General features: G+C 39.5%; 1 protein-coding gene across 1 annotated transcript in view; it reads right to left on the bottom strand.

The window, feature by feature from the left end:
* Positions 1–5,676: 5,676 nt before the first annotated feature.
* Positions 5,677–10,544, bottom strand: part of cd276 (CD276 molecule) — a 71,565-nt gene continuing 66,697 nt past the window's right edge. The window contains exon 8 of the mRNA XM_004539623.2: positions 5,677–6,548. The gene's annotated coding sequence lies outside the window, so the exon portion shown is untranslated. The remainder of the gene's footprint in view (positions 6,549–10,544) is intronic.

Here is a 10,544-nt window from a genome sequence, read left to right as displayed (position 1 = left end):
TACTGAATATGGTGTGCAATATGACATTGAGTACAATGCTGCTAAAAGTGCTGTTTTGATATGTAGAACCAAGCAGGATAAACAGCTAAATTTCCCTTTGTTTAAACTGGCACAAAAAACTCTTGAAGTTCATAAAAAGGTGAAATACCTCGGTCACTTTATTACTGAGCAAATGAATGATGATGATGACATATACAGACAACGATGTAAGCTCTATGTGCAGGCAAATACTATTGCACGCAAATTCAGCTTTTGTTCACTTCCAGTTAAAGTGGCTTTGTTTAAAGCGTATTGCACACCGCTATATACTGCCCCCTTGTGGTCATCCTACAAACAATGTAGCATGCAGAAGCTGCATGTTGCATATAATGATGCGATGAGAATCCTTTGCAGGATACCTAGAAGTGGTAGTGCCAGTCAGATGTTTGTAGCTGTGGGTGTCTGGACTTTTAAAGCACTTTTAAGAAAGTTAATGTTCAGTTTTAGAGAACGACTGGATGGTTCGAGTAACAGTATAATTTTAGCACTTACAGATCCGACAGTGAGTGGTTCCCGTTACTCATCCAGTCTCAGAAAGCACTGGTTAAAGTGTTTGTGTATTTATTGATTTATTTTAAGTAATTGTGTTTTATGTATATTATGGTTTTATATTTTTACAAATGCTTTATATACTTATTTATATACATATATATATTTAATGGTGTACCTTGTGTTGTGTGGGGGGGGGGAGGTGTGTGTGTGTGTGTGTGTGTGTGTGTGTGTGTGTGTGTGTGTGTGTGTGTGTGTGTGTGTGTGTGTGTGTGTGTGTGTATATATATATATTATATACATTGGGTGAATGTGCAGTAGTAGCAGCAGACCCTTTCACGTTTGTCACAAAGGCTCAGGGTGAACCTGCTCTCATCTTTGAAAAGCACAGGTCTCCAGTGGTGGACCTGCCTATTCTGCTATTCTATGTCAAAAGCCAGTTGGGCTCCACAGTGCTGGGCAACTGGCCCTAATGAGGCCACCCTAATGAGGTTTCTGATTATTTGGTCAGAAATATTCATACCAGTGACATTCATATTCATACCAGACCATTTGTAGGATCCTTGCCGTGCTCGTCCTGTTCCTCCTCGCACAAAGAAGCAGATACCAGTCCTACTGACGGTTTGGGACCTTTTATGGCCAGCTATCCAGCTCTCCAAGAGTAACTGCCAGTCTTTTGGAATCTTCTCCATGATCTTTAGCCTGTGCTGGGAGACACAGCAAACCTTCTGGCACCAGCACATATTAATGTGCCATCCTGGAGGTCAGTCAGAGAAAATATGTAGGGAAAAACTGCCAGTGGCCTTCACCTGCAAAACCTTTTCTATTTTGGGGGTTTTCTAATTGTTGCCCCTCTAGTGCACATGTTGTTAATTTTATTAATGCCAAAAGTATTCCCTTATTTATTTTTGAGCAGTGTACATATGCAGCCAATAACACGATTCTGACAACAGAGGATAACACAAAGACTTGAGTGTGTGGCTCCAGTGATTCATCCATTTTTACTGATTATCTACTTCTAGTAGTTACGTGGTGTTTATCCTCAGCTACGTACCCCAGAACCTAGGGAGATCCAAAGACCATCCCAGGTTAACATGCTCTTTGTCTGCCCAGGTGGGTTTCCTCCCAGCTGGATATCCTCAGGATGACTCCACAGGGAAGAATTCAGTAGAGGCCACTGACTGGAGGCCTCAATTGGCTCATTTTAAAACAAAAGCCCAGTGGTGCAACTCAAATCCGATATCCTCAGCCTATCCCCCCTTATACCTTTTCTTTCTTTTGGTCTTGAATCTTCAAATTTATTTTCTATCCAAGTTAAATCAAGAGCTTTGCCTTCAGGCTCATTTCAATCTTACCACAGATCCCTGGTACAAAGAACACAATAAGTGCTGTATAAATCCCTGATTCGATTCCTTTCTGTAAATATTAGTCATATTTTGAACAGTAAAGCTACGAAAACTATGAAAAGCTGTGTAAAAATCCCTTCAAAGACTTTACAGTACATATTCACAGCTCGTATTCTTGAAAAATTCGGAATACGGCTTTACTTCTGACAACCCAAGCTTCTTTTTGTTCTCCTTCATTGTAGCTTGGCTTTTCTGCCCCCCCCCAATAGAAAACCTTGATTTTCTGACTCCATTAAATCCTTGCACTGGCATTTCATGCCCAGTAAGGTTGCTTGTCATTCACAGAGAAGTGTTATTCAGCTACTTTCAAGTAATTTATTTTGTTTGCGTGTTTCCTCTTCCACTTTCACATAATGATCCATTCAAGGAATTTTGATCTAACCTCAAAACCTCAACTCAAAACTCTTTTGTCCTTGAGGACGCAGCTGGGTATGCATCCTTGAAAATCCACAACACAAACTATGACCTGAAGAGTTTGTTTTTTAACAAATATCTAACAAGATGGTTCAGCTGGGTTTGTGTACACAGCATCCTGACTTATATAATAAAAATGTCAGTATTTTACATTCAAATTCTCTAAAATCCATTGTTGTTATTAATTAAATAACCTATCTGTTGTAGCAGTTTTTAAAGCTGCAGTAACATGTTGAGCCTTTTGACAGAACATTACACTTACACTACACATTATATATTATGCATTATGCTCAGGTTAACTTCAAGTACTTTCTAGGTCTGGTCTGGTTGTGCAATGTATTGGATTTCGATTACTATTTAACATAAACACAAAGCCACTTTTAATAGAAGTTGACACAATACCAAGCCTGCTTTTGTGGATTTTGATGGAGGCCGATGGTTTGAATGGCATCTCAAAAATTCATCAAACATCACAGCCATTAGCAGCTTTGTTCCTGAAGTGCTGGTCTTAGCTTACAAGAGTGCATATTGGTAAAACACCACAGCAGTTGCCTGTTTAATGTTTTGCTCCAACCTCTGCATACAAAATGCACTGCTGAACCTCCTCAGGAGAAATAAAACACAGTGTAAAATGCTGGCAGTGTTTTCTTCTTAAGTGGTGAACAAACCAAGCAGATCGTAAAAATGATGCAAGGACGCTCGCAGTGAGCTGAATTCTTAGTAGGCGTTTACACGCTATGCTTAAATTCTGGGTAGCTGACCGATGGCTAGAGCACAAATTATTTACATGCATCTTGATAACTTGTGATGAAGTGGCCTGTCCCATGGTTCCATGAATAAACCAATTAAACAGCAGTCTTCAATCCTGGTTGCAGAGCTGGTTTTCTTTACTACAGCCAACTTAATTGCAGTCACTTGCAGTCCCTGGTGTGAATCAGTTCATGATTAGACTGAAATCAGCCGAACTCTAGATCCAGAGTACTTGGACTGGGAGTCACTGGCCTCAGGTGTTTCATCACAAACAGAATACAAATCACCAGTAACTATGAAAGGGTGAATTTGCCATTTGCCTCTTCCTATTAGACTCATTACTTTTAATAGATGTGACAGAAATTATTCATGTTGTAATGAAAGGATGCTTACGCAGAAGAATCTGTTAAACAAAAGGGATAGAAAGTACATTTCCAAAAGAGCATTTACCATGTACTAAAATTTAAAGAGCACAGCTGTCCCCATTTAAATTACTACTTTCCTAGAACCTCATGTTCAAATTAAGTTAAATGCTGAGTAGCAGAAGTGCTTACATAAATATATTGTGGGGTTGGACCACAATCTGAGGCACGCTGTGCTCTGGAAAGTAAAAGAGGGAGAGCTTTTTGAAAAATAGATACTATTTTAAATAAGTTACGGTTTCATCTTGTCTGCACTGACAGCAACATTTATACATTTTTCACTGGATTTTCATTGTGAAGTTTTCTTTTCCTTTTTGACTTGACAAACAGCCAACATATAAGTATATACAAGGTGTGAAGTGTGCCTGTGTCACAACTATTTAAACCTTATGTACTAGAACTTCAGCTGTTTCTCCTACGCCTTTGCAGATTGACAAAGTAGAAACGTAGAATACCTGCAACTGATAGGTCATCTAAAAGTATGCTGAATTTGTCCCAATTCAGAATTCGTCTACATCAGTGTGCCTCATTTCGTGTTTGAGTGACTTCATAAACACTCGTGTCACCTCTGAAGTATTCCAAGCATGGTAACTGTAACATGTAGTCATCACCACAGATGAAAGGGAGCGTTCAACTCTTTAAAAAAAGATTATATTTCAAAGGAAAAAAACAAGTACAAAGAATTTTAAAATGACTGAGTATGCCAACTGGACTGCACTGCCAAATGAGAAGCTGGCACGAGCAGGGATGCTTTGCTTGAAATCACAGATGCTACTTACTATACAAAGGTTCCATATTATTATTATTGGTCATATTCATGAGTCTATGCACCAGAAGAGATTTAGGTCTCACAGTTTGAACTCTTTTTCAATCTAAAGCCAAACAAGTCTAAATTTTGATGTGATGCATCATTGGTTTATCATCTTTTTGTAATAAGTATTAGCACTACTGCAACAGTACTAGAAGTACTAGAAGATGGGGACAAAAATCAGTTTTGTGTAAGTAAAGCTAATATAGAGCATCGGTCATCTAATTTAGCCAGATGAGGCAGTTTTCTAATAAAATAAATACATTAATTAATTAAAATAATTAACACACTTTCTTTTTCTGCCTTCAAACAAACTGTATGTGAATGCAGTTGGAAGTGAATATAATTTTTAATTAGCGTAACATTTGCCTTTCTTGTTTTCCCTAAAATAATAATTTTTTTTTTTTTAAATCCTATTCAGGACGGTCAAAAAGTAACTATGACCTACTGAGACGACGCTTCATCAGAGTTCAGCTGAGCCTCTGTCACTTCCTCCTATAATGTAAGATTTAGAAATCTTTGCAGACAATTCAATTTTATGTGACCACTGGCTGCAGCACTCGCTGTCACAAGAAAGAAAATATCTTCAAGACTGGAATTTTCTCCCTTAAATCCCACAACATCTTTTCCAGTTTGTGAATGAGAAAATGAGCGCTTCACTGAAGGGCCAACCAAATAAACCCCTCTTTGGGCCTGGAGCCACTAATCTGTAATTTAATTTCAGGCGGGTGTCTGGGCTATAAGGACACACAGCAAGGTCAAGGGCTACTGTACAGAGAGATCTGCGCATTTGGGCACAACCTGGGGTTTGGTCAACAGTCTCAGCCAGCTTAAGCAAAGGACACAGTGTGTGTGCGCATGTTCCTGTGAATGCCGTATGGGTATCAGTATGGTTAGGTGTGCTGGGAAGGTATTTCTGCAACACTTCTACAAGTCAGACTTGATACAAGGTAGCTATTTTATATATGACAGGAACAAACAATCACAGAGAAAATCCATTATTCAAAACAAGTAAAATGTTTGGGATGACTGAGCATCTGCAAACAGAGAGGGATTAGGCCCAAAATAGGACTGCGTCTAACTGGGAACAATTCAACATGTCAGTGTTGATCTGCATGTAAATGAAATATTTGTGTTACTTTGACCATAATTCATGTTTTACTCATTATGTAGAATAGGGTAGTCGGCAGACATATCAACTAATAGAAAAGTGGAAGGACAAATTTGAACTGCGTGGCTAATCCTGTGAGTGAAGAGAAGAAATGTCTTCTCTTCTCGACCTTGCTCTGCCTGAACGAACACACAGTGGCCCTGGGAACTGGACCAATAATTACCAATGACCAGCCAGTTTCACCTTGTCTCTTTAATGTAAATAGGCATTCGGTTATCAAACACAAATGGCTTTGACATTCATACATGGACATACCTGTACTGCATAGGAATCTACTTAAGTACTGCAATAAAACAACCTGCACAACCCCTGGCCTGGGCGAGATAAATCTTTCAACACCAGCTGTAGAAGCTAGCTGTGATAGTCTGACTTCATTAAAAAAAAAAATTCTTACATACAAGGCAGTCAGGTCAGTGAGGAAATCAGGGTGTATCCCATGCACCATTTGCAGTTTGTTGGAGCTTAGCTGGCATTCAATTTCAATTCCCTCAACTTACTGAACATAGGAGAGCGGCACACACTGACAGGTACAAGTTACTCCAGTGACAGACGCTAATTAGCAAGTGCAGGAGTAATGGGAGAGCCAAGTTCTCTCCCTGGCCAAGAGACAGTGATAGCAACTGAGGCAGGGTCATCTCTTTAAGTGTCTCACTTCCTATTAGACAGGAGATCTCTGGCACATGCCCCATCACTACCCATACAGAGTGATCTCAGCGACAGAGAAAGGATCCTGTCACATCCTGTAGTTCTCAAATACAGCTTCTCTTTTGCATAGAACACAACCCACTCAACTGCATTCACTCACTCGCGTGGCCCTCCGTCGACAGAAAGGGAGGACGGGCAATAGAAAATAATGGCACATGATGTGTTTATGTGTTTTGATGGAAACTCGAGGGAAAGTCTTCGAAAGAAGATGATGGACTCGTCTTCTGCTCAGCGAGGCTTTGACATTCTGTAGGGGATGCTGGAAATAGTCTCCAGGTTGATGGATAGGTGGAGTGGGATCACCCGCCAGACTCATCTTCTCCCCCCCCATCTGGTCCTGACTCCTGAAAAAAGGCACAAAAAGAAAATCGGCATCAGCCTGCTCAGTGTGGAAAAGGTGACGATCACAGCAGAACACAGAAACGAAAAAACTAATGCAAATAGTGATGAGTCAGCTTCACACCAAGTAAATAACAATTTTCAAAGCACTATTGTCATTATTAGTGGCAGTAATAATTTAAAAATTGCAAAGAAAGAGTCAAAAGAACCCAAGTGGATTTCACATTATTAAATAAACAGTTACACCAGTAAGAATTAGTCTTTTCAACACTGTTACAACCTACAAGTCTCTCTCTATCCTCCTCTCTGTGTCTTCCTGAACTTCCCCTTACTGGTGGCCCCCGTGGACCATCCCACTGCTAGCGCAGCGAAAGAAACTGTTCTCCCTGCATCATTAAACAGTATGAATTAACTTGGGAGGAATTTAATTATGTCACACATGACGCTCTTCTACTTGAAGCTTTTAAAGGCAGTATAGTTGCCTACACACTTAGAGGTTCAGTTTTTAGATGCAATAGTCAATTTAGCCACATCTGCTGGACTCCTAAATAAACATATTGAAGACAGATATTTTCATTTATGTTTCCTGCTAAGATGAATGTACTCTGAGAGGGTCTAATAATCTGACTTGTGTGCTCTCTGTACCACTAAGACTTTGGCTGTCTAAACCCGTCATGAATCTACTTTTGTTTCAGATAGAATATAACTTGAAAAGCTTTGACTCTGTGCACTCAATAAGCAGATGTATTGTGGTGTTTGAAGCCCTCACTATAAATTTCATCACAGGAAGTACAAAAATAGTCCTGTTAGCAAGCTGCTCCTACCTCCTAATTAATGGTTATTATCATCCTTTTATTATATTTTACACATGACAGCTGGTGTGATGTGGATAAATCCTAAATGAAAGCCCTAAGGGTATTGCTAACAGCTCCAAAATGTCAGAGCAACAACTGATACAGTTGTAGAGACTGTCATTATGAATGATAGGAATCTTTGCAAATTGTAAAGCTTGCCACAAGAAGATCCATTTCATTTGCTCCCTGTCAGAGTGTAATCTGACTTCCTAACATATCCATCAACCAAATGAACAACAGATTTTTCAACTGATTCAAATCTGCCCTTAGAGTCAGACATACACATTCTCTGAAGATGTGTTTTTCAAAGTCATCAAAGCTTTTGAGCCCAGAGGTGAAATAAAAGCACCCTTTGTTCAGTGAATATACAGCTACACCACAGTAATGTAGAATCTTGCAAAATAACAAGCTGTCCACCGGTAATCAAAAAGTAAGATCCACTTTAAATGTTTAATTAACAGCTTCTGTCTGAGAATCCAGAGGGGCCCTGGCAAGGCAAAACCACTCCTGCAACCCAAACCCTGAGACACAAGGAACCACAGATTTACTGGGGCTACAGGAGGATATTCACTTGAATGATACAGCTGCAGAGGGGGTTCAATCTAATGATTGATTAAATCCACACTGTGCCCATTTCATTCCTCATTTACAGTAAAATAAGCTCCATTTCATTTTTGTCATTGGTAACTTCTCCCTAAAAGAATAACATGAAACTTCAAGTTAATAACAAGCAACACAAGAACAATCGGAATATCAATCAAAGACAAAGATCAGGCATAGCGCTGTGGAAGAAAACCACTGAGAATAACCTTGGAGACGAATTTAGAATAATGAGGAAGCAGCTAAACCTTGGTGATACTTAAAAGATGTTACCGGATGATAAACACATCATGACGCTTTCTTTGCACAAGAATGAATAATTATGATAGGTTAGACATCTCTGCCTTTAAAAGTACATTTATATTTATTTTTAAGTAGATACCCTAGAAGCTTATAATGTAAAGATGATGCCAGGGTTACGGCAGGACAAAAACTGTATGCTGTGAAATATATTTAAATAGCAGTTACTATCATCAGTGTGGGAAGACCCACAAAAGGCTGTTATTATTAGGCCTAACCATGCATGTAAATGCACTGCCTTCGAGTAAAGTATGAGGAATGTGACTCTAAATAAGGTACTAAAAAAGTTAAGTGTTTTATTACCTCTCTCTTTTTTTTTGCAGCACCTTCTTTTAAAAATAAGCTGTAGAGTTCGTGACATACGCATTACTTGAGGCAGAACTCTTAAGTCAGATTTCACCATTTATTTTAGAATGACATACGTTGTCATTGACTGTCCCTGAGATCACATCCCAGAGACTGAGATTTAAACCATTTGAATGAAAGAAATACAATATGTACAATGAGGAGGAAGGAGATGAATTTCAGTGTATCTGGGCAATGTAGTGTGATGAGGTGAGCACAGAGCAGCAGGAATAAAGGACGTATGAAGCAAGCTACATGGTTGGGCTTATGAGTGTGGCCCTGTCTGAACTAAAAAGAAGTACCATTAACATTAAAAATTTCTATTCTTAAGTTAAAAATAATTACTAAATACTGTAAGTCCCGCATTAGAGCACCTTATAGGACAAGAAAATAAGAAAAAGGGTCGGAAAGAAAGAGTGGCAGTAACAAAATCTGCCTACTAGCATCTATTAACACCTTATGTTGTCTTTGGTAGACCTGCACAAAACCCATACTTTAAATATAAGTGCTCTAAAGTGAGCTCTAGAAGAACTGGGAAGCAAGCTGGCCATACCTTCATACTTACAGATGGAAGAATGCTATCAATCTTCTCCTCTGGTTCTTGTCAAGAAAACAATAAGTGATAAAGGATTACATACGTGTCATATTCTCTGGAAATCGGCGCAGACAGTTACTTAACTGGAAACTGTTAAGAAGAGTTGTGGGCACAGGCCTGTGCTGGGATCTAAGGGGGAGGGGGGCCCTGGTCCCGTGCAGAGATAATTCAATAGATCAGAACATATAACAATGATCACTATGAATGATGGAGTAATGCAGCAGCTCTTGCTATGGGCTTTTCCACTTTATCCCAATAACAATAAGCCAGAGTGAGGTGTCTGACAGGTCATTCTGTTACCACACTGTTGTTCCAAAGCAGCAGCATATATCACACTCTAAAAATCTTACACCTTTATCAGCTCTTTTTCCTATGGTCGCGGTACCCCACCCTTAACCTCTTTCCAAAAGCAGTCTGCAGCCCCCCTGGTGTTAATTATAAGACTTTTCCCCCCAGAGCCTGGGCAAGACGTGGAAGTGCATTAATCTTGATTCTTCACTTCAGTCTAAAGGATCATTTGAAGAGACTCCTGTGGTAAGCCCCAAAGGTGAGGTGACTCAGTACCAGGAGAAAGGTACAAAAAGGGGTAAAGAAACTGCCCTAGTTTATTCTGGGCGCACACTGGGACGCTGGCTACCTCAACAGGCAAGTCGATCATTTACCCTAACCACTTGTATTCTCAGTATGTTAACTTTGAGGAGTATTCAGTGTCATACAGGATGACATGCCAAGAGTCTCTTACCTGTGTTGTGATTCATTTGTTCCCTGATGCAGCATGAAGGTGACTGTCACCTTACAAGCTGAACTGAGGCGAGCTGAGAGACAGCTAAAGGGCTGTGACATGTTTACGTCAAAGATTTTAGATTCAGCTCCATTTCATTGCACACTTTAGTCCATTACAGTTGTGCATAAAGGTCAATTCCAAATGTTTTTATGGAAGATTCATATTTCCCATTTCAGTAGGTTTCCGGGTATCTTTTTGGCTCTTTAAATGACTTTTATTAACGTAGAATAAAAGTGTTTTGTGATGTGTAAAAATAGTTTGGTACTCATTTTATAGCAACAATCCATTGCTGCCTGATGCACAATTACTTATACGCCAGTGCGTTCCTGCACTGTTTTGCTGGCTGTGTCACAGACTGTTAAGTGGAAGGATGGAAATGACACGGGTAATCGGGCAATTGCTTAAAAAAACAAGCAATAAAAAAGCCTGTACGTGATAAACAATGGTCTGAACACACAGGTCATTTCTGAGGATAAGAGCAAAATGATCACTTCTAACTGACTGACAGATTGAATATTTACTC

Source organism: Maylandia zebra, linkage group LG1 (genome assembly GCF_041146795.1).
Source record: "Maylandia zebra isolate NMK-2024a linkage group LG1, Mzebra_GT3a, whole genome shotgun sequence".
NCBI lineage: Eukaryota > Metazoa > Chordata > Actinopteri > Cichliformes > Cichlidae > Maylandia > Maylandia zebra.
The sequence above is the reverse complement of the archived record's forward strand: the minus strand, read 5'-3'. Positions and strand labels throughout refer to the sequence as shown.